This window comes from Saccopteryx leptura, chromosome 3, assembly GCF_036850995.1.
Source record: "Saccopteryx leptura isolate mSacLep1 chromosome 3, mSacLep1_pri_phased_curated, whole genome shotgun sequence".
Classification (NCBI taxonomy): Eukaryota; Metazoa; Chordata; class Mammalia; order Chiroptera; family Emballonuridae; genus Saccopteryx; species Saccopteryx leptura.
Genome location: NC_089505.1, coordinates 48,505,320 through 48,530,242, shown reverse-complemented (window position 1 = coordinate 48,530,242; position 24,923 = coordinate 48,505,320). Strand labels below are relative to the sequence as shown.

Sequence of the window (24,923 nt, the reverse complement as noted above, 5' to 3'; positions counted from 1 at the left end):
AGAAAGGGCCTTTAAGGAGGTTAAAAAGGTTAAATAAGGTCATAAGGGAGGAACCCTGATCTCATAGAATTAGTGTCCTTATAAGAGGAGACACTAGCGAGCATCTCCCCCCAGCACCCTAGTCTGCCTTCTGCCATGACACAGGGAGAAGGCAGCCTTCTGGGAAGAGAATTCTCACCTGAAACTGATCATGCTGGCACTCTGATCTCCAACTTCTAGCCTCCAGGCTGTGAGAAAAGAAATTTCTGTTATTTAAACCACCCAGTCTGTGATATTTTGTTATGGCAGCCAGAACAGACTAATATAGTATTAGGGAAAATAATGAGTCCCTAAAGATGTCCACAATGACATAATCTCCCAAAGGGTGATAAATATGTTAGGCTATATGACAAAGGGAAATTAAAGTTGCAGAGAAAATTAATGTTGCTAATTCATGGACCTTGAGGTGGGGGATTATCCTGCATTCTCTGGGTGGGCCTGGCATGGTCACATAGGAGGCAGAGGAGGGAGAAGCAGAGGACTGGCAGCATGAGAAGGATGTGACCAGCATAGCTGGCTTTGAAGTTCCAAGGGAGAAATGAGCAAAAAATGTGCTCCAGAAGCTGGAAAAGGAGAAGAAGTAGATTCTTCTCTAGAGTCTCCAAAAGGAATGCAACGTGCTGCCATCCTGAATTCAACCCACTGAGCTTCATTTCTGAATTCTGACTTCCAGCAGTATAAGTTGTTTAAAGTATAATTTCAAGTTGTTTAAAGCATCTAAATTGTGGTCTGTTATAGCACCAATAGCAAACTAATACCCGTAGTTAAACCCAACTTACTCTATGCCAGTACCCACTGGGCTGATGATTGGAAAATTTACAAACATGCTAGCTGGCCTCATTTTAAATAAGGCAACGTATCAAAACAGACCTCTTGACATTTCAGAATAATCGTATTATACATTTCTGTAAGTTCCATTTTCTCCCTCTTTAAGATGATTATTTCACAAATTTTCTTCCCTCAAATTTCCAGCACTTCCTTTCCTCAATTTATTCTCAGCTTGTACCTGTTCTTTATAGAAAAAAATAGGCCCTGGACACTTGGTTCAGCAGTAGAGCATCTGCCTGGCGTGTGGAAGTCCTAGGTTTGATTTCTGGTCAGGGCACATAGAAGTGACCATCTGCTTCTCCATGTCTCCCCCTTCCCCTTCTTTCTCTCTCATTCTCTCTTCCCCTTCCATAGCATGGCTCGAATGGTTTGAGCAAGTTGGCCCTGGGCACTGAGGATGGCTCCATGGCCTTGCCTCAGGTGCTAAAAATAGCTCAATTGCTGAGCAATGGAGCAGCAGCCTCAGATGGGCAGAGCATTGCCCCCTAGTGAGCTTGTGGGGTGGATCCTGGTTGGGGCGAATGTGGAGTCTGTCTCTCTGCCTCTCCACCTCCCACTTAGTAAAAGAGAAGAAAAAAGAAAAGAAAAAAAATTAATGATAAAATAGTTGGGAAATACAGCATCTTTTCACCATTTCCCCAATTTGTTTCCATTGCTACTCATGCATTCTATGTACTTTCCACATGTTGTTGTGGACGAACTGTCCATGAGCCAATCGAAAGCCAATCTGTTCCACTGAGCCCTGAATCCCATCCCTCCTGACTTTTCAACAGCTTCCTTAATGGCAGTAATATTTGCTTAATAGCTCAGACAAAATATGTAGAAAGAAGTCTAAATTCCACTTTTTCCCTCACAAGCCACAAACACATGCACAAGAAATTTCTTCACGCCCTTAGTTTAATGACTGCAACAGCTTAGGCCAGTTCCCCTTCTTCTTGCACCTGGATGGAGGCAATTGCTTCCCTGTCTTCAGTTTCTGCTACTCTATGACCTTAGTGTTTTTTTCTAACGTGAAAATTCAATTGAACTATTTCCCTACTTATAATCTTGAAAAGTCTCTCCCCTGCAACCAGTAAAAACTCCAGACTACCATGGGCTACAAAAATCCACTTAATTGGACACCTTTTGACTTTTCCATCTCATCTTCAACTCTTTATTACTCCAATCATGCTGATCTTATTTATTTTGTCCCTCGGCTTAAATAAGCTTGTCCTCAGCATCTTTGCATTTTCTGTTCCTTATGCTTGAAATGATCTTCCTCTACTTTATCAGATGGCTGCCATCTCCTCTTTATTGACATCTAAATTCAGATGTCCCCTCTTTTAAGAAGGCCTTATTGACCCTATCCAAGCAAACCTGAAGTTATTCTGTTACTCATAAAAAACATTCTTCACAGCATATATCAATATTCAGACTTTCATTTATTCATTCATTCCTTTGTTCATTTATTGTTGGCATGCCCCCATCAGAATGTATGCATGACATAGATTTCCAATGAATTTTTATAAAAAAAAGTCTTATAAACCAAATTTTACTCCAGAGTTTACTTGGTTGAAACAAGATTTAGGCAAGTCACAGTCTTTTTCATGTGATTATTTATTTGTGCTTGGAGGTTATATGAAAGTACCATTCCTGTAACTCCTGCCACTTTTGGCCAAAGTTGATGTCATCTGGCTGGGCAGTGGTGGCACCTGTCGTTGTATTGTTTCTACATTGATTTTGTGATAGGACTAATGACAGTAATAAGTAACTCAAATGAATAGCTTTTGCCTCACTGAGAGCACCTGCATTTTAATTGTTGTTCTGCTATTACAGTGACAGGCTCTGGGCTCTCTCTGCATTTCCTACTCATGCATTGTTTTGATTTCCCAGATTAGAACGAAATAATCTTAGTGGTGGAAACTCACTACAAGGAAATCACTCTAGCACTTAGTATGTAGCAGGTTCTCTATGAATAGTATGATTCATTGATGAATTTCTCAGTGGTGTCGGGAATATTGTTTACCTTACTGAGGATTTCCTTTCCTCCATGCCTAACAACAGGTCCACATTCTACCTTATCCACCATGCTGTTATTTTTAAGTGTTAGCCCTGAACAGGGGAATAATCATTCCCATTTCTTTTTTTTTTTTTTTTTTTTCATTTTTCTGAAGCTGGAAACAGGGAGAGACAGTCAGACAGACTCCCGCATGCGCCCGACCGGGATCCACCCGGCACGCCCACCAGGGGCGGTGCTCTGCCCCCCAGGGGGCGATGCTCTGCCCATCCTGGGCGTCGCCATATTGCGACCAGAGCCACTCTAGCGCCTGAGGCAGAGGCCACAGAGCCATGCCCAGCGCCCGGGCCATCTTTGCTCCAATGGAGCCTTGGCTGCGGGAGGGGAAGAGAGAGACAGAGAGGAAAGCGCGGCGGAGGGGTGGAGAAGCAAATGGGCGCTTCTCCTATGTGCCCTGGCCGGGAATCGAACCCGGGTCCTCCGCTCCCATTTCTGATGTACAGAACAGAATGTTACTGAAGTTTCCTTAATGGGAATGGCATATACTCTTCAGAGCCTTTCAAAAGAAGTTTAGCTGTTGAAGATCCAATGGGACCACATAATAAAGTGGTCTCCCAGAGCAGGAGCTGACGAAACAGGAATTCTGCAAGGCTTCAATATGCCACATGGTATCATATAAAGTCACACAATTTCTGGCTTAGAAAACTGTTCTTTTAAAATACAATACATACAGGAAATAATTCTATGTTGTTATTATACATGTGTTTTTGTGATTGGTACAATATTCCTACTTTGATTTTTTTTTCTTGACCTAATTAATCATAGTATAATATATAAATGAAATGATTTTACTAAGGAGATGACCAAAAAATTTTAAAGAATCTGAAGTTAAAACTACAATAGATAATTTTTAAAAATTCTGTTGACCAGTTGTTTTGTTATTTAGACTCAACCATAGGAGAGCATACTCTTTTTGTGTTAAAGGGTTATTTAAACCCTGATTTTCTAAGTAGACTGGGAAAGTTTTTTATAGACAAATTCAGAACAAGAATTAATGGCATGTATTTGAAGATGGGATTGAAGTGTGTGCAGTAAGTATAACATAGCAGTCTCAGAACCCCTTGGCTGAATGACATTATTCCCTTAAAAAGCCTAACAATCTCTACTAGCTGGCTCTCATTCTGCTGTTAAGAAAAGAGTAATGTCGCCTGACCAGGTGGTGGCACAGTGGATAGAGCGTCGGACTGGGATGCTGAGGACCCAGGTTCGAGACCTCGAGGTCGTCAGCTTGAGTGTAGGTTCATCTGGTTTGAGCAAAAGCTCACCAGCTTGGACCCAAGGTCGCTGGCTTGAGCAAGGGGTTACTCAGTCTGCTGAAGGCCTGCGGTCAAGGCACATATGAGAAAGCAATCAATGAACAACTAATGTGTCGCAATGCGCAACGAAAAACTAATGATTGATGCTTCTCATCTCTCTCCGTTCCTGTCTGTCTGTCCCTGTCTATCCCTTTCTCTGACTCTCTCTCTGTCTCTGTAAAAAAAAAAAAAAAGAAAAGAGTAATGTCATATACATCTATCCTGTCATTATAGCATTAGCTATATGATATGATATTAGCCTTCTGTGGAAGGAGAAAGTGAGGCATAGACACCGGGTTGATACCATTGGCTCTAACTTTCCCTTATTCCCTATTCTTTCTCTTATACCACAATTCTCACACAAACGCAAAAAGCATAATGTAAACTAGCTATGATCTTTCCTCACATTATTTTAAAAGTTCAAAGAAATGCTAAACAAAATCGGAAGTTGAATTATTGGAAGAAAGTTTCCCTATCCATTTATTTTGTTGTTTGAAATGCTGTTTAGCATTGCAGCAGGCTTCTGGGATTGAAGGTGGTAAATGATAGATAGGGTTCAATAGAGTTCTGTGGTGAAGGGTAAGTATTTTAGTGTGTCCGTGACCTGATCCAAAGGCTATTTCTAGCAGTTTGTCATTTAGTACAGAGAAGGTTAGTGAGGTCGTGTTGATATACGATCTTTTATGCTCTGAATTTATCACTGAGTTGAACTGGCCCTACAATTCTCATTAACAACAAGCAGTTACTTTTTTGATACTAAAGAATAAAATAAAACAACTGCTTTGCTTTAGTCTCCAGACTGCAATATAAAGAAGTTAAAGCTTCAAGTTTAAAGCATTTAGCTAAAGAAGTTTAGGGCATCTTGATTTTTACCCATAGAAGTAAAAATAGCATTTGCATTCTCAGAGAAAGACAGATAAGGTTGCATGGATGGGATTAGGTGTGAGAAGTGTCTAAATGTTACCATCACCATGATAAATATGTAATTCTAGTATGGAAAAAAAAAAAGAGTACCTTTAAAGATGTTCTGGCATCTTAGCACACAATACAAAAGGAATAGGATTCTCTAAAGGAGGAAAGGGAAAGGCACTGTGGGATGGGAGACAAAAATGCCAGCCTAGAAGTTAGGAAACTTGAGCTCGAGTTTCTGATTTGCCCAGGTGTGAGCTAAACGACATGCAGCGAAGGGCAGAAGCTCTCCTTTTTCCTTGTTTCTTATTTGAATTTCACTAACAACCTCTGATGGTTTCTGAGTCAGCTGACAGACCACCCAAAACCCCAAATTCCTCTGCCCCATAGACTTTTCAAATTTGGTCGGATTCAGCAGCAGCACCAGCAGCATTAAGAAAAAACATAAAATTGCTTAGCTGGCCAAGTCAGGTCTTTCAAGGTCTAAACCTGCTAACCTTCTAGCCCATCACCCTTGGCGTCCCACCTCCTTCCTTGTCCTTTTCCAAAGCAGAGGTGTTTGTGCTTCTGCTCTACTAGCCAGAACTCCACTTCCCTCACCACTGACCCAACTAACTCTTACTTTATTAGATTAAGTAATGGTTTAATTCACCTTTTAAAAAATGTGTTTTTGAGATTTATTTATCGGACTTATTGGGGTGACACTGATTAATGAAATTATATAGGTTTCAGGTATACTATTCTCTAATACATCATCTGTGTATTTTGCTGGGTGTTCATGACCTCAAGTCAAGTCTCCCATCACCATTTATTTCCCCTTTTCCCTCTGGTAATCACCATACTGCTGTCTGAATCTATGAGGTTTTTATTTTTATTTGTTTTGCTTAATTCCATCATCTTTTTTCACAAAGCTCCTCTCCCCGCTCCCCTCAGACAGCTGTCAGCTTATTGTCTGTATCTATGAGTCTGCTGCTATTTTGTCCATTAGATTCCACATATAGGTGAAAACTCGTCTTTCTCTAACTGGCTTATTTCACTTGGTATAATACTCTCCGGGTCCATCCATGCAGTTGCAAAAAATAAGAATTTCTTTTTTTTATGACTGGGTAATATTCCATTGTGTAAATGTACCACAGCTTTTAATCTACTGGCAGATACTTGGGCTATTTGCAATCTTGGCTATTGTAAATAATGCTGCAATGAACATAAAGATGTATATATTCTTTTGAATCAGTGTTTTGGGTTTCTTTGGATATATTCCCAGAAGTAGAATATTTGGGTCACAAGGCAGTCCCATTTTTAATTTTTTGTGGTAACTCCATACTGCTTTCCACAGTGGCTGTACCCATCTGCATTCAGTACATGAGAAACAGTGCATGACGGTTCCATGACAACACTTGTTTGTTGGTTTATTGATGACAGATGGGAGGTGATATTTCATTGTGGATTTAATTTGCATTTCTCTGAGATTAGTGATGTTTAGCATCTTTTATATATCTATTGTCCACCTGTATGTCCTCTTTGGAGAAGTATCTACTCAGGTCCTTTGCCCATTTCTTAATTGTTTTTTTTTTTTATGTTGAATTTTATAAGTTTCTTGTAAATTTTGGATATTAAGCCCTAATTAGATGTATTGGCAAAAATATTCCCCCATTCAGTGGGTTGTCTTTTCATTTTGTTGATTTTTTTTTCTGTGCAAAGAATTTTTAGTTTGATATAGTTCCATTTATTTATGTTTTCTTGTATTTTCCTTGCCTGAGGAGATATGCCAGAAAAAATACTGCTATGAGAGATGTGTATTTTCTTCTAGGATTTTTAAGGTTCCAAATTTAATATTTAAGTATTTAATCTATTTTGAGTTTATTCCATAGATGGTGTAAGAAAGTGGTCAAGTTACTTTTTTTTTTCATGTATCTGTTCTATTTTGAAAACACCATTTATTTTTTTACAAATTTTTTCCATTGATTTGACTGATGGGAGGGAGGGAGATAGAGAGAAAGAGGGAGGGAGAGGGAGGGGAGAAGGGAGAGAGAGAAGCATCAACTCATTGTTTCAGTTAGTTGCTCTAATTTGTTGTTTACTCATTGATTGTTTCTTTAAAAATTTTTTTTTTATTTATTTATTGATTTTTAGAGAGAGGAGAGATAGAGAGAGAGAAAGATGGGGGAGAGCAGGAACCATCAACTCATTGTAGTTGCTTCCTGTATGTGTGTACTATGACCAGGCAAGCCCAGGGTTTCAAACGGGTGACCTCAGCGTTCCAGGTCGATGCTTTATCCACTGCGCCACCACAGGTCAGGCTCATTGATTGTTTCTTATATGTGCCCTGACTAGGGGGTTCAAACCCACTCCTTGGCACACTGGGACAATTCTCTATCTACTGAGTGAACCCAGCCAGGGCCCAACATCATTTATTGAACAGACTATCTTTATCCAATTATATACTCTTGTCTCCTTTGTTAAATATTCATTGACTATAAAGGTGTGGGTTTATTTCTGGGCTCGCTACTCTGTTCCAATGATCTACATGTCTCTTTTTATGCCAGTACCATGCTATTTTGATTACTATGGCCTTGTAGTATAGTTTGATATCAGGTAGCATGATTCTTCCAACTTTGTTCTCTTTCTTAAGATTGTTGTTGCTATTTGGAGCCTTTTTTGGTTCCATATACATTTTTGGAACATTTCTTCTAGTTCTGTGAAATATGCCATTGGTATCCTCATAGAAATTGCATTGAATCTACAGATTGCTTAGAGTAGTGTGGATATTTTAAAGATGTTAATTCTTTCTATCCATGAAAATGATATATGTTTCTACTTGTTTGTATCTTCTTCAGTTTCTTTCTTCAGTGTCTTATCATTTTCCAAGTACAAGTCTTTTACATCCTCAGTTAAATTTATTTCTAGGCAGTTTATTCTTTTTGAAGCATTGAACTATCCATTTCTGATAGTTCATTATTGGTGTATAAAAATGCAACTGATTTCTGGATATTTATTTTGTATCCTGCTACGTTACTGAATTTATTTATCAGTTCTAGTAGTTTTTTTGGTGGAATCTTTAGGGTTCTCTATATGTAGTATCATGTCATCTGCAAATAATGACAGCCTACTTCTTCAAATTTGGATGCTTTTTATTTCTTCTTGTCTGATTGCTGTGGGTAGGACTTCTAGTACTTTGTTGAATAAGAGTAGTGAAAGGAGACATCCTGTCTTTTTCCTGATCTTAAGGGAAAACTTGTAATTTTTGCCTTTTGACTATTATATTGGCTGTGGGTTTGTCATTAATGACCTTTATTACATTGAGGCATGTTCCCTCTATTCTCATTTTGCTGACAGTTTTTTTTTTTAATCATAAATGGGTGCTGGATTTTATCAATACTTTTTCTGTATCTATTGATATGATCATGTAGTTTTAATCCTTCATTTTGTTTATGTGGTGTATCATGTTAATTGATTTACAAATATTGTTCCAACCTTGTATCCCCAGGATAAATCCCACTTGATCATGGGATATGATCTTTCTAATGTATTGCTGGATTGGTTTGCAAATATTTTGTTGAGGATTTCAGCATCTATGTTCATAGGGATATTAGCCCATAATTTTCTTTCTTTGTAGTGTCTTTATCTAGTTTTGGAGTTAGGATAATGCTGGCTTCATAAAATGAGCTTGGGAACCTTCCCTCCTCTTGAATTTTTTGGAATTGTTTGAGGAGGTCTTCTCTGAATGTTTGGTAAAATTTACCTGTGAAGCCATCTGGTCCAGGACTTTTGTTCATTGGAAGCTTTTTGATTACTGCTTTAATTTCACAAGCTGTAATCTGTTTATTCAGATTCTCTGGTTCTTCCTGATTTAGTTTTGTAAGATTGTATGTTTCTAGGAATTTATCCATTTTGTCCAGATTGTTCAATTTGTTGGCATATATTTGTTTGTAATATTTTCTTACAATCCTTTGTATTTCTTCTGTGTCAATTGTTACTTCTCCTTTTTCATTTATGGTTTTATTCATTTGTGTCCTCTTTCTTTTTTTCTTGATGAGTCTGGTTAAAGGTTTGTCAATTTTGTTTATCTTCTCAAAGAACCAGCTCTTGATTTCACTAACTTTTTGTATTTTATTTTTAGACTCTATTTCTGATCTTATAATTTCCTTTCTTCTACTTTGGACTTTGTTGTTCTTTTTCAAGTTCCTAGAAGTGTAAAGTTACATTGTTTGAGATTTTTCTTGTTTCTTGAGTTTGGTCTGTAATGCTATAAATTTCCCTCTTAGGACTGTTTTCACTTTGTCCCATAGATTTTATGTTCTTGTGGTCTCATTTTCATTTGTTTCAACGTATCAGTATCTTGATTTCTTCATTGACCTCATTATTAACTCATTCAGTGTTTAACAAACTAAATTAGGGAAGTCTTCAGTCATTATTTTTTCAAATAGTTTTTCAATCCTTTGCTCTCCTTCTTCTTCTTCTAGGACCCCTATGATGGGGATGTTGTTACACTTCATGTTGTCCCAAAGTTCCCTTAAACTATCTTCATTTTTAAAATTCTTTCTTTCTTTTTTCTTGCTGTTTCAATTGAGTGTTTTTTTCTACCTTGTCTTCCAAATTGTTGCTTTGATACTCTGCTTCATCCAACCTAATGTTTATTACTTCCAGTGTATTCTTCATTTCAAATATTGTATTCTTCATTTCTGACTGGTTCTTTTTTAATGATATCTATGTCTTGTTTCATGCTGTTGTAATTTTCACTAAGTTTCTTGAGCATCTGTTGGGCAGATAAAATGTATTATGCTCACTTTGTTAAAGAGGCCGTTGCCCAGGTGATATTAATGTGTGTTGAGAATCGTTGTAGCCTGAGGCTTGGTTTTGGGATTAAGCCTTTCCCACCCTTTTTGATGTAGGGCGGTACAATCCAATCATGCCTCAGAGAAGTGACTTTGTTTTAGAGACTTCCCTACTTTGTATATTGGATTAGAGGTTGTGAAGCTACAGTATAAAGTGGGGGCAAAACGGGAGTTTGCGCTCTTGGTTCCTGGGATGATTAGCATGAGAGAGAAGAGCCAGCAGCTAAAGGAGGCCACGTGGAGGAGGCCAGGAGAAGCAGCCAACATGGCAGAGTGCTGAGTGAGATGCCAGTTTGTGTAGAGTTTGTATCTGGGATAAGGAAGGAGATGGGGAACTGAGGAGAATAAGTCTGGTGAGCTAGAAACCTTTGATTCTAGGAAACTCGGATAAGTCAGTGGCTTTGTGAGCACTGAGTGTGACTGGGTTTTGGAGCCCAGTGTGTATTTTTACTTGCCTGCCGGGTGCAAGGTAGGATTAAAGGCTATGGCCCACCAGTTTTTGGCTCCATGGTTTCTTTACCGACTGTCCGAATCCAATGCGAACCTGCATGGGCTGGGCTGCTCTGATGATGGCCCTGGCCTTGGCTCCTGGCTTTACAGCATCCTTATAACCATTTTCCTGAACTCTATATGTAATAAGTTTCTTGACTCCATTTTATTTAGCTCTTTTTGTTGTTCTGGAGATTTCTCTTGCTCTTTCATTTGGGGTATGTTTCATTATCTCCCCACTTTGGCTACCTCTTTATAATTGTTTCTGTGTATTAGATAGTTCTACTATAGTTGTCAAGGTGGGACAACAAAATATATTTATATAAAGCCCACACAAACCAACGTTTGGCCACATGAAGGTACAGCTCTGCATCAGTTGGGTTATGAGGGAAAAAATGCCCCCTGGCCTAGAGCCACACAACTCAGTCTATCCCAGATTCTTCTCAGAGCCTGGTTTCAGCAGATTAGGGCTACTAAGAGGTGGGGAGGTGGAGTTAGTAGATGTCCCATGAGGGGAAGGTGCTGGTTAGGCTTGAGGGAAGATGTGGGAGTGGCCTTTCCTCAGAGCCATGCAACTTAGTCTGTCTCAGATTCTGTCCAGCCCTTGGCAGGGTGGAGCCACCAGAAGTCAGAAAGCTACTGCTACTGGGAGCCCGGAGAGTGGGGCTAGTGGATTTCCAGAGAAGGGGAGGCACCAGTCAGGTTCATGAGAAGATGAGAGGAATGGCCCTTATCCAAGAGCCATACAACTCAGTCATGGACACCCACTGAGTCTGCCCCAGACCTCTATAATCCTGCCCAGGAAGCTGACTTCTCTGTAGGGCACAAGCTCTGCAGGGTGAGGTGTGAGAGAGTCCAAAGGGTGGGGCTATTGCATTTTCCCAGGCTGATGCTGTATGGAGGGGAGTGTTACACTCTTAGAAAGATAGCCTCTGTGGTGTAGGAGCAAAACTCAGTGTAAGGATCCTGGTGGCTGTCCCTTCAGCTCCCTCCTCAGAACAACAAACTGCAGTCTTTCCTCACATGACTCTAGTCTGCTTTGCCTTCCCTCTGCCAAAGCCCAGGGTAAGTGGCTGTGAATGAGATCTTGTGCATTAGCCCTTTAAGGTGGTGCCTGTGTCTCTTGTAGACTTCTATCTCTTCTGGCAGACAGAACCCCCACTGCTTTTCATTATGAGCCAGACATTATGTGGGCACCTCTCCCTGGCTCTGTCGATCTCAGTTGGAGATCCTGGCTTGAGGTTGAATCCTCATTCTTCTAAGGGGGAAGTCCTGCAACTGAGATATCCCTCCAGAATCTCAACCATGGCTATGGGAGTGGGGCCATCCCTTTTCATGTCTCCACTCTTTCTATCAGCCTCAATATGGCTTCTTCTGCAAATCATTGGTTATAAGACTTCTCTTCAGCTTGTCTTCTATTGGTCATTCAGGTTGATTTTTCTATAATTTATTTGTAATTCCATTCTGGTTCTGAGAATAGGTGAGTGTAACTTCCACCTACTCTGCTGCCATCTTGGATCCTGGCTTAATTCATTCTTTTTATAGCTTAATTCATCGTAATGGATGCTTCTTAAAAAAAAGTTTTAAAACCCTGCCTTCCGGGTTTGGTTATCGTCCTTTGTTATATTGTAGTACTTGCTGTATTATAGTAATCTGTTTACTTATCTGTTCTCCCCCTACCTCCACCCATTAAACTAGAACTTCTTGGCCAATATTAGTAACTGAATGCATAATGAATGAATGAAAATTTACTCTCCTTATTTGTATTATTTTTTGGGGGGTAGATGGATTTGTGTTATTGGCTAATGTCACCATTAAGAAATCACGTCATCATTTTTACTTGGAGTTATAAATATCTTTCCCCTTGCCATTCTGGCTGAATGCTCTGGTAAAAAAATAACTGATTAACTGAATTAATTTATTAGAATACTAAAGTTAATTTTGAATGAACCGTGAGGTTTTTTTGTTTTTACTTTTTAAGTAAAGTATCTTAAATTTAGTTTTGATAAATTCCTTTATGCTTGTTACTTCAACCAGTTCCCCCTTTTCCAGCCTTATCTTGATTTTATCTGATCATGGAAATTATAGCTGCCTGTCACTTATTTCTGCCAGAAAACACAGAGGCAGCCTGGAACAATGGAATAAAAGATTACACCATGCACAAACAAAAAATCTGGGTATGAATTTGTCATTTCTTAGTGTGGTGACTTTGGGCAACATACTGAATCTTTTGAACCTTAGTCTCACCTCTTGGTAAATTAAAATGTCCATTTGACAGAGCTATTTAAGGCTCAGATAAAGTTATACAAGCTGTAAAAGCAATTTGCAAACAGTTAAATGCTAAACATATATGTCATTATTTTAACTCTAAACCTAAAGCATTAGTATTATTTATAACTGGCTCTTTAATCTAACTTTTTTCCTAAAGATGCCATGCCAGGCAAAAAAAAAAAAAAAAAAGGCTAATTTGAATTTTATCTCCTCCGCCAAATGGTTAGGATAGAGACCAGGAAAATGCCTAAAGAAAAGAGAAAGATCAGCACAGCAAACACCCTAGAGACTTTCCACAACAGAGATAACTGACTCTGACTAATTGGGAATTCAGTACTAGACTTCTCTTCCCCATAGAACAACTTCTTGCCTCAGACATTTCTCTCTCTGGGTAGACATCCACCTCTAGGAGAAGCATTGTAGGCAACAATGGGAATTCAGAGCACATGAAATGTCTCCACAGTGTCTCATATTCTGAAAATGCTTTTGCAATCAATTCTATATATTATGTCTCACAAGGACTAGAGAAGTATGTTAACATTATCCTTGGACCTGAAAAGGAAGACACTAGCACTTAAGTGATTTTCCTCAGGTCATAGAGGGAATTAATGATGATATTAACATTCACAAGACCTTCTCTCTGTGGCAAGGAGAGCTCCTTGATTTCTCTAGTTGTGGATTTTCTGTATTATGATCAGATTTATCAGTCTTCAAGGCAGGTACCTTAAAGTACTGTTAAAGGTTTGAGGAGACAAGTATAAATTCTTATTGGCTTAGCCATTCCTACTGTCCTATGTCATAGGAGGTAGGTGCATTTTTCAGTGAAACAAAAATATTGTATAGAAAGAAGTTGATCCATAGTTGGGCAAGAAATAAAAAGAAGATACAGGATGACAAATCTTTGTTTTGTCTTAAGAGTTTGATGTTTTTTCTAGTAGACTAATGATTTACAGTTGATTTCTAAGGGGTTGGAGTTAACTATATTGAAAACAACCTGTATATAATAAAGCAATTGTATGGGGCCATTCTCATTATTTATCATTATCTTGACTACTGATTCCCATTTTTCTATTTGGGAGTGTATGGTTAGTAAATTAGGTAAACTTGAAAATTTAAAATATGGAAGTAAATTTGATAACTCTCAGGTGGGACGGGACTCATGTAGAGAGGTATATGTCTCAGGCATTAACCATTTCACCAGTTATTTTTGGTTTTCTTTTATGCAGATGATATGAGGGTATGTCTCATCCCCTTTGAAGATAGGCATGACATAGATAGGGCTTGCTCTGTCCATTAAAATATGAGAAAAAATGACACATGTCACTTCTAAGCAAAAGCTTTAAGAGTTAGTGTGAGATATACCATAGGCCTTTCCCTCTGCCTTCGTGTCTGGTGGTTGGTCTATCTACCTGGTACTAAACTGAGGCCAAATAGAACACAGGCACATCCAATCCATGGTGGATATGTAGTTTGAGAGAAAGAAAAAATTTGATACCACTGAGCTTTGTGGGATTTTGTCATCAAAGCATAATATACAGGGTGGGGCAAAAGCAGGTGTATAGTTGTGTGTTCACGAAACACAGAGTTTATTTTTGTATTATTATTTATCATTGTGTCATTTTCCATACAAATAGCTGTAAATTCACTTCTGTGCCACCCTGCATACTGTCCTAATGGATACAGTTCACCTTAGTCAAAAAGAGCAGCTACACTGAAGGCAGTAAGAGATTAGAAAAGCATATGATGACATACACAGTGAGTAGGTATCCACAAACCTAGAGGGAAAAGCAGAACGCGAAGTGGCTGTGGGAAAATAAGTGGAGCAGCAGGAAACTGACTTCACGTGGCTGTAGCAGCCAACGGTTTTCCTAACAGGTGGTGAGGCCGGCACAGTGGTCAGACCACCGCTGGAGACTTCATCAATTTCAGATATGTCAAAAATTTTGTCCTGATAAAATGGAAGAATCTGATAAATTCTTGAGTTATCTAGAAATTAAAATAATATTTCAAAAGCAGCACTGTTGTTTTTTCAAAAGCCTGGGGAGGCAGTGAGGGGAACTGCAAATTGGAATTACATTGGCTCAATAAGGAAGAACTGCTTAATGTTCAGGAAATAATGGAAAACATGGGAGATCAAATAGCAACCAAAGTGGGGAGCACTGGACACAAAAGCATCCTCCAGCTTTTAGAGAAGTCAATACAAAAGATTTAGAGAAAAGATATATATGCTACTGCAATGATAAAATTTAAAAGGAATTGGAAATCCGGCAAAATCTTCTATACCACATTGATATGGTCAGAAATAATTCTGATTAGGAAAATTCAGTTCTTGCAGGATACCTTAATGATCCATTAATTTAGTCAACATGTTTATTGAGCAAACACTAGAAGTTAGAAAACATGCTAAAACATTGGGGGTCCAAAAGAGGATATACCCTATTTCCTCATGTATAAGATGCACCTTTTCTTGAAAAACTTGGGGTCTAAAAACGGGGTGCATCTTATGCAGTGGTTGTAGATTTTTTTTTTAACTTGCATTTGACAGTGGTGAGGAGTTGTATGAATTTTATGATGAATAAAACTTGAGTTCAATAACTTTATGTAATACTTTTTTTTTTTCTTCAAATTTTGGGTCCTAAAATTAAGGTGTGTCTTACACATGGGAGTGTCTTATACATGGGGAGATATGGTAGATCCTGCCCTCACTGAGCTTACAGTTAAGTGAAACAAACATAATAAACAAGCCTCTTGCCAGCATTTATTAAATACTTATAGTGATTTGGACAGGGCCTTTATTTAATGTTTTCCCCTCATTTTTACAAGCTTGCTGTTTAAGGGTTTATTGTCTTTTTTTTAAAACAGGAGACACGGAAGCTCAGAGAGACCAAGTAACTTGGCCCTACATTCAGATAACTGACTAAACTAGAACTTAGGGTCAGTGTTCTGTGATTTCAACATTTGTGTTCTTTCAAACATGCTTGGATGCCTTTCATATCTAACTTTAAGATTACGTGGTACAACTATTTTACATTTTTGAAATACTAATTTAATGTGTGCATGTGTGTGCCTGCGCACATGTGTGCTTTAAACAAGCGATGGATTTAATCCCACAGGGAAAAACCTGCTTTTAAAAGGGATTATATATTGTTCAATTTTTTTTAGTTCAACTGAAAGATGGTTTCAGAAACTCACAGGAAATTAATGATTTATAAGCCATATTTTGAGAATCTTTCTGTAAGTCACATGCAAAATACTAAGTTGCTTTTCAGTGCAGTCCAGAAAACATATTTTATACAAAACAAGTATACTCAGATAAAAATAACAAAATCTTCTCTAAAAAGACAAGCAATGATCAAACTGGTTTTACTAATTTATAGCTGAGAGTAGAAAGTCTCTTCAGAGCATCTATTTCTTTTTCTTCAGGACTTGAATTCCAAGAATTAAAAAGGGAACGTTTTATATTTCTTTTCCTATTCCCGGTAATGTACACCTATAATTGGAGAAAAATTTGGCATCTGAGACTACAACTCACCATTTACTACAGGCTAAACAGCTAAATTGATTTTAGCATTCTGGAAGAAAAATTGCACCTTTGGTGCTGAATTGCTTCCCTATGAGCGCTGAGCCAAATATTAATGCAGATTTGAAAGGAAACGAAAAGCGTTCACACTCTAATATACCTCAGGCTTATAAATGGGAATTCAGTCACTTTGAATTAAGTTGGATTTCTTGAAGCAAAACTACTTTTATTGTTTTTGTATTACTTCTCTGACCCACAGTTTGCATACCACGTGACAATGTTTTAAATTCTTCAGATACAATGGAAATGGAAACCTCTATGCTGGAGGCCACTGGGGTAAGGAAGGCTCACTCTGGGGAACAGAGACTCACACCAGAGAGTCAGCCCATTTCTTTGGACTTGGGAAGATATGTGACGTACTACTCAGAGACCTTTCTGTAATGTGGCGCATTCAAGAAAAATTGATTGCATGTTAATTAAAATATTTTTTGTTGCTTTATTCCTATTTTAGAAGTAACGTTTATTATAGAAAATTTAAGAATTTCAGATAAGCAAAAAAGAAAAAAGTGTAATCTAATTACCAAATAAAAACCACTGGTAATATCTTGGCTTATATCTTTCTAAATGCTTTTCTTTGTAGACAAATGAAAAAAATGTTTTTTCCCCCATTGATTTGAGAGAGAAAGAGAGAGGAGGAAGGAGAGAGAGAGAAATATATATATATATATATATATATATATATATATACACACACACATATATATATATATAAGCTTCAACTCATCATTTCACTCAGTTGTTCCATATAGTTGTGCATTCATTCATTGGTTGTTTTTCGTATGTGTCCTGACTGGGGGTCAAAGTTGTGACCTCAGTGTGCTGAGATGATGCTTTACATGCTGAGCACGTGGGCAGGGCCTTTATTTTTTTTAATAAAGAATGCAATACTATTTATTTATTACCATATTTTTTCATTTAATAACATATTAAAAGAATATTCATAAATCATTTGACATAGCTGTATAGTATTAGTATGTGTTTATCTCATACATCTTTAAAACCAACCACTGTATTTGAATATTTAGGTTGTCCCCAATATTTTGTTATTAAAATATTATTCCTTAAAGATATTTGCCATAGTTTTTGGAAATAAGTTGAATGTTTACACATACAAAGTGGTTAATTTATTTGTATATTTATTTTTGGAGGTGGGAATACGGTATGGGTGATGACTAAGAAATTATGATTAGATCTTAGTTCTGACAGCTTATCTTATTTTCTCCCCACTGACAGTCCTATCCCAGGCCCAGCCTGGGGGCTAAATGCCAGGGCTACTCTGTCCTTGCTTCCCTTCCTAATGAGACTGGGCTCTTCCCTGGCCAGCCCAGACACCAGCCCCTGTCCCTGGGGAGGAGCCGGTTTGGGTAATGCTGAAAGAAATATCTGCCACTCTGCTTCGCCAGCCTTGCTACTGACAGTCTCCAGAATGTGTAATGAGCCCTTAGACTGTTGCCTTGACTGCTGGGAGCCCTCAGGAATCAGAGCATCCATTCCATCCTCTGATGCTGATTTGGGGGTTGTCTTAACCATTTTGCCACTTCACATAAACGTTTTCACTCCTCACAGATTAGTGAGCCCCAACTTTTTGGAAAATGGTCTAGATGTGGGGAGATAGCTGTAAATGACACAATCTCCCCTTTATGGAGTGGGTCTATGCTTCAGAAGTCCTGGGGAATTCTGAGGGGAGAGAAATGGCAGGGGCAAACACTGCATGCAGCTGGAAAATCTTCTCTGGGAGTCATTTTTAATAGGTGGTCAATTATGTTTTATTTGGAATGATTGTGGCATTAGGTATATCTGATGCTTTTAGTATGTGCTCTGTTCCTATGGTTTTCTCTTTTAAGCTCATGACAATCCTTGTTAACGTAAGCTTGGGGGAAAAAATCATATAGGAGATTTAAATTACACTTATGCTAACATTTGTTACAACTATATTGCCATACATAAACCAACTGCGCCTCCACCACCAACCCAGTTCCTACTTTTAGAGGAGTGTTTGTGGAGCAGTCAAGAGGGGCAGAGGGCCCTGACCAGGTGGTTCAGTGGTAGAGCATCAGTCCAGCGTGTGCATGTCCCAGGATCAATTCCCAGTCAGGGCACACAGGAGAAGCGACCATCTCCTTCTCCCCCAACCCTTTCTCTCCTGCAGCCATGGCTCAGTTGGTTTGAGCACAGTGGCCCCAGGTGCTGAGGATCGCTCCATGAAGCCTCCACTTCAGGCACTAAAAATAGCTTGGTTGCAAACATCAGCCTAAGACAAGGGTTACTGGGTGGATCCTGGGAGTCTGTCTATCTTCCCTCCTCTCACTTAAAAAAAAAAAAAAGAGTGTGGCATAGAAGCAAAGAGACAAAGATGTCTCATGGCTCATAATTTTATCATCATTTACACAAGATTACAACATCTGATCCACCAAATTCCCAATCTGCAGATAACTACTTTTATAAAGCAGGTGAAAACAACTTGTCCCTATTTCAGTGTCAAGTGCATATGTACAGTATTTATTTCTTTTATACTGCTAGGCTCACAATTATAAATTGAAAGGGATTTCAGAAATCTTCTAGCCCAAGACTAGGAATGAGACAATTGAGCCAAACTTAAGTGGCTTGAAGTTTTTACATTTCAGAGTTTAAATATTTCAAACAATGAAAAATATGTCTAAAAAAAGTGAAGAGAACAAAAGAAAATTTCTTCAAAAAGTATTTAAAAATGAAAATAATTAGTTGTCCAATTAAATCAAATCCAAATTCTTTGGCCTGACATTCAAATTTTTCTGTTTCTAACTACTATAAGTTCTTCTTTCCAGCCAAATCAATTTTTGAACACAATTGCCATTTTACCACAAGCATATAGATACATTATACCATTTAGCATGCTAACCCATGGCCTTGACATTCATACCTAGCACAGAAATCCAGGCTTCATTTTCTCCAGACAAATGGTCTTTCCTTGGCTGTGGGTCCTTGACCCACATGTACTCCGTAAGGAACACATTTACTTGCAAGTACAAAATATTACTTTGGAAATTTAATAATTCTTTGCATATGATGATATTTGGTGTCTCCAAAAACAATTTCTCCCTCCCCCAAGATTTTACACCCCTGTGAACTTGCTAGGATACCCCAGGGAGGATCTGTTGCTGCTCTCCAGGTTTCTTTCATCAAGCATTATGTAAGGGTACCAGCTGCCTCACTTCTTATCTCCACTAGGATCACCATCACAGCACTCTCCAAGGTGGAGGTCCTATCAGGCTGTGCTTCTACCAGCTCCCTCCCAACTAGAGGGAGCTCATCACACAGCTTCCTTCCCTGGATTCAAGTTGCCTCTGGAAAGCTTCCTGAAATTCCTAGCTTTGATTTTTTTCAAGCTGCTTTTGTTTTTTCACCCAGCTTTCGCTCTGATTGACTTTGACCTAATACTTCAGATTCCCATCCTTCATGATGCCATAACATACTCTAAGGTCTGACTGGCCCTTACAATTCCAGCTGCGGAGCCCAACACAGGTCAGCACTGCTTTTAACCTGAAGGGCATGAGAAACTCAGCAATGCAGGTTAGACCAGGGATTCATTTCGGTCAGACTGAAACCCCTGGGGCTGGGTTATCATTTTCTTTCATTTCTCTGTCTATAGCCTTTATTCTGCAAGTGCTTCAGCCAGCCATATCCACTCCCAGTGCCCATCCACATATAACACGAAGAGAATATGTGAGACCCCCCCCCCCCATCAGACTGATATTTAGATTTGGATAAATGAGTTTTGAAAATGTTCTGGCTCATACTTTTCCACACTCATAGCTCAGTTATTTGTTACACAAATGTGTCCAAGATCATCCCTTTTAAAAAAGATTTAACATTACTATGAGAAAGCAATCAATCAACAACTAAGGTATCGCAATGAAAAACTAATGATTGATGCTTCTCATCTCTCTCCGTTCCTGTCTGTCTGTCCCTATCTATCCCTCTCTCTGACTCTCTGTCCCTGTAAAAAAATAAATAAATAAATAAAGAAAAAAAAAAAGATTTAACATTACCTCTGTTGATGAAAAATGAATCCTGGTAATGGGGAAAAACAATGCAAAAAATTTAACTTTATTATCCTTCTTTCCTGGTACATTTGAGACAACGTAATTGAAATGTCTCCTCTCTTTCAGAAGATAAAGGGACCACATTATTAACAATCAACTATCGATTTTCAGATTTACATTGTTTTGGGTCATTTCGCATATTTCTTTCCAGCAAATTGCTTGGTAGTAGTAAGGAAAATGTTCTGTAAAATGAGCAAGTAAGACCCAATATGTCAAAGCGTGGTCCATGGAGTGATTCGAGCTGTGTGGTAAAAGCAGTTTGCTGGGGTGTCTGCTTTTGCTAGAAGTTTCTTTAAAAGCGGCAGACAGGATCTAAGTTTATGTTTCTGATTGGCAACTCAGTCTGGGGAAAGTAAAATGTAATTGATTTTAGTCTGGAAGCTGTGCTATTCTACGCAATCTGTAAAATGAAATATGGTCCACAAATTAAATGTTTTAGTTTACTTTTTTAAAATACAAAACTGCTGAAGTTAAAATAAAATTAGTATTTTAGCATCTCTTTTTTGTATTTTTCTGAAGCTGGAAACCAGGAGAGACAGTCAGACAGACTCCCGACCGGGATCCACCCGGCACGCCCACCAGGGGGCGATGCTCTGCCCCTGGGGGGGGGGGAGGGTCGCTCTGTCGCGGCCAGAGCCACTCTAGCGCCTGGGGCAGAGGCCAAGGAGCCATCCCCAGCGCCCGGGCCATCTTTGCTCCAATGGAGCCTTGGCTGTGGGAGGGGAAGAGAGAGACAGAGAGGAAGGAGGGGGGGGGGGTGTGGAGAAGTAAATGGGCGCTTCTCCTATGTGCCCTGGCCGGGAATCGGACCCAGGTCCCCCGCACGCCAGGCCAATGCTCTACCACTGAGCCAACCGGCCAGGGCCTAGTATCTCTTATTAAGAACAACCTATTATGTCTCTTTCAACTGAGAATAGTACACACAATTTGGAAACTCTGCTTTTTTTTAGTAGAAGTGCCCTTAACAAAGCATACATTTTAGAAGTGCACTCCATAGGAGATTAAAAAATATTTGGGTATTTTGAGAAAATTAGCTGTAAAATTTAGGGCAGTATTTCAAAAATATTTTAGACATATAAAATTTGATTGTGATGTGGCAAAGAAAAGTTGTTACATTCTAGAACACTTTTTTTTTACTATTTCATGAAAATTGTTCAATATTTAGCAAGACCAAAGGCACTCTATTTCTGGTATCATCTACATCAAAGGCAATTCTTAAGAAATTGGTACTTTGGTAGAGTTTTATTCCAGTCACAGAGGCTTATATCACATATCCCTGTTTAAGGCACTAAGACAATAAACGGCATAAGTGGAGCCCTGAATTGAACTTCTGATTAATTGATTCTCACAGTGCAGAGAGAGTACTTAGCTGAAAAGACTATACACAGCGTCTCAAATATATCAACTTGATGATTACCTGACTGGCCTTTCCTGCTGACTCCCTGTCAACACGTGATAGCCTACTTGGCATTGTTTGACTCTGCTCTAAAATGCAGAAATAGGCAAATTACCCTGGCTCTCTTTTTGAAGTAAAATACACGCAGCCTGGAAGCTGACAGGCACTGCTACAAGGAGCTAGGAAATAAAGCCCTCCAAGACCTCTCAGAAAAACGCCTATAGGAGCCCATTAAAAACAACAACGCTCTGAGGTAAGATTCCATCTAAGAGGCTTTAGTCAAAGAGCAGCATGAACCTTGTATTCTTGTTCTTTCTTCACCACGATTAATACCATCAGTTCATTAGGGCACTTAATAAGAAACAACATTTCAAAAACACTCCCTGGATACTCCCAGAAAAAAGTACCAAATACACATTCTGCACAAGCAAAGAATTTAGCAGAGAGGGAGACCTTTAAAAAAAAACAGAAGAAAACACAGAGAGGCCTTTATAAGCTTTTCATAGCAAGTCATTCATAAGTAGTAATTCAAGCCAGCCCCAGACAAATTTAAGAAAAGTTCAATCGGACCCCTTTTTCCAGTTATTTGCCTCAGGAGTGCTCCCGTCTCTCATCTCCCCCCCCCCCCCCCCAGTCCCCGCTCCCCATTCAGTATCTTATTAAACCAGGGTCTGGTAGGAATCAGGATACTGCAGTGACTGAAAACACTGTCTACTGTCTACACAGCCAGGCAGATTCAAGATGGAAAATAACCAGGGTCCTCTAGTTACTTGCTTGTAACTTTGAGGAAGTCACTTAAGCACTCTGGGCCCAGTATATTCATGTATAATGTGGGAAAGATATTAATCAAACTCCAGGATTATTCTGAGAAGGAAGTGAGGCATCCCATGAATGCAGGAGCCTAGCACAGTCAGGGATGTGGTATAGGTTCAAGAAGTGGCAGTCTTTTTGTTACTGTGTGCGATTCCTACTGAATGAACTTGATGTAACTGCAGCTCATCCTGAGAGCATTCTATTTTAAAAGGAATTTCTAGAGGACTGAAGAACTCTCGAAGGCGTCAATTTTTGTCAGGAATTTCAGGCACCCTAACACGCTGGTTAGGGAGTTATTTTGGGGGGGGGGATGGGAGCCTTCTTTGTGTCCTTCAAAAAAAAATACACAGGCAGCTGTAAGCACTGACCCTGGCTCAGAAGAATTGGGTGCAAATGACAGAGCTACTTGCCAAGTGCGCGACCTTGGGCACCTCACTACTTAATTCTTCATGGCCCAGGCTTGCTCTTGGGTAAGGTGAGGGTAATGATATATCATAGGGTTATTAAGAGGATTACATGACACCAGGCATAAAAATAAGTGCTGCCAGTGGTCAGTGCCATACAGCTGTAAATCATTGCCATGGTCCACTCCTTGTCCTTGTCATGGAACATGCTCTGTGAGTGACAGAAATATCTCACTGTAGATAGGTGCATAATAATCTGACTGGCTAACAATAAGCCACAGAAAGAAGGAAATAATTCAAAACAAAACAAAACACATTCCAGCATTTATTTTGGCTAGCAGAGTTTGAGAATCATCAAAATTACATGGTGAAACAGCTACAGATAAAAGCAACTGACTGGGTGAGTCTCAAAACATTGTGGTAAGTGACAGAATCCAGGCACACAGTGCACATCTATGGAGAAATGGATTGCAAACTATGCAATCTACAGACCAGCGAATATCACTCAGCCCTAAAGAGAAAGAAAATCCAAACACGTGCTACAACCTGGATAAACCTTGAAGACATCATGAAATAAGCCAGCCACAAGAGGACAAGTATTGTACGATTCCACTTATACGAGGCAGGTAGGCTAGTCAAACTAAGCGGCAAGAACTATAAAGGTGGAACAGGGGCTAGGGAGGGGAGAATGGATGGGGAGTGTTGAGTTGGTAGAGTTTCTACTGTAGAAGATGAAGAAGATCTAGAGATGGTTGGTGGTGATGGTTGCACAACAGTGTGAATGTACTCAATGCCACAGCACTGTACACTTAAAAACAGGGAAAATAGTAAATTTCATGTTATGTATATTTTATTATAATAAAAAAAAGAAACCAGGCACAAATAGTACGTATTATATTACTCAATTTAAAAATAATTCTAGCGCGGGCACATCTGACCCACGATGATGGACTGCGGATCGGTGGTTGTGAAGGTCCAGGAGACAACTGTTCGTGGTAAAGGAAACGCCCTGTATCTTGAGTGGGCTGCTAGAGATAGGGGATATGTATTTTCAAAACTCACCTAACTATATACATTACATGAATCCATTTTATTATATGTAAATTGTACTTCTTTTTGATGGTTAATTTTATGTGTCAGATTGGCTAGACTATGGTACCCAGTTTGTTTAACAATTTTTTTTGTGTGTGTGACAGAGACAAGGAGAGAGAGACAGATAGGGACAGACAGGAAGGGAGAGAGATGAGAAGCATCAATTCTTTGTTGCAGCTCTTTAGTCTCCTTTGTTGTTCATTGATTGTTTTTTCATATGTGCCTTGACCCAGGGGCTGCAGCAGAGTGAATGACCCCTTGCTCAAGCCAGCGACCTTGGCCTCAAGCCAGCAACCTTGGGCTTTAAGCCAGTGACCTCGCGCTCAAGCTCGTGAGTCCACACTCAAGCCGGTGACCTCAGAATTTCAAACCTGGGTCCTCCATGTCCCAGTCCGACACACTATCCACTGTGCCACCACCTAGTCAGGTGGTACCCAGTTTGTTTAAACACCAGTCTAGATGTTGCTGTGAAGCTACTTTTTGTTAAATGTGATTAATATTTAAATCAGTAGATTCTGAGTAAGCAGATTACTCTATAATGTGAGTGGACCTCATGCAATCAGTTGAAGGCCTTAAGAGAAAAGACTGATGTTTCCCAAGAAGCCAGGCATTCTGCCTCCAGACCTGCCTTTTGACTCAAAACCACAGCATCTACTCTGGCTGGAATCTCCAGCCTGCGGGCCAGCCCGACAGATTTGGCACTCGCCAGCCCTCACAACTGTGCGAGCCAATTCCTTAAAATGTATCTACTTATACATCTCTCTCTCTTTACTCCTTATTGGTTCTATCTCTCTGGAGAATGCTGACTAATGTACCACTCTTAAAATTACTAAG

The 24,923-nt window shown here is 39.3% G+C and overlaps 1 protein-coding gene across 8 annotated transcripts in view; it reads right to left on the bottom strand.

The window, feature by feature from the left end:
- Window positions 1-24,923, bottom strand: part of HS3ST5 (heparan sulfate-glucosamine 3-sulfotransferase 5) — a 309,400-nt gene that overhangs the window by 58,020 nt on the left and 226,457 nt on the right. The window contains exon 4 of one of the 8 annotated variants that reach the window (XM_066373423.1): window positions 179-227. The exons of the other annotated variants lie outside the window; for them this stretch is intronic. The gene's annotated coding sequence lies outside the window, so the exon portion shown is untranslated. The remainder of the gene's footprint in view (window positions 1-178; window positions 228-24,923) is intronic. 8 annotated transcript variants of the gene reach the window in all.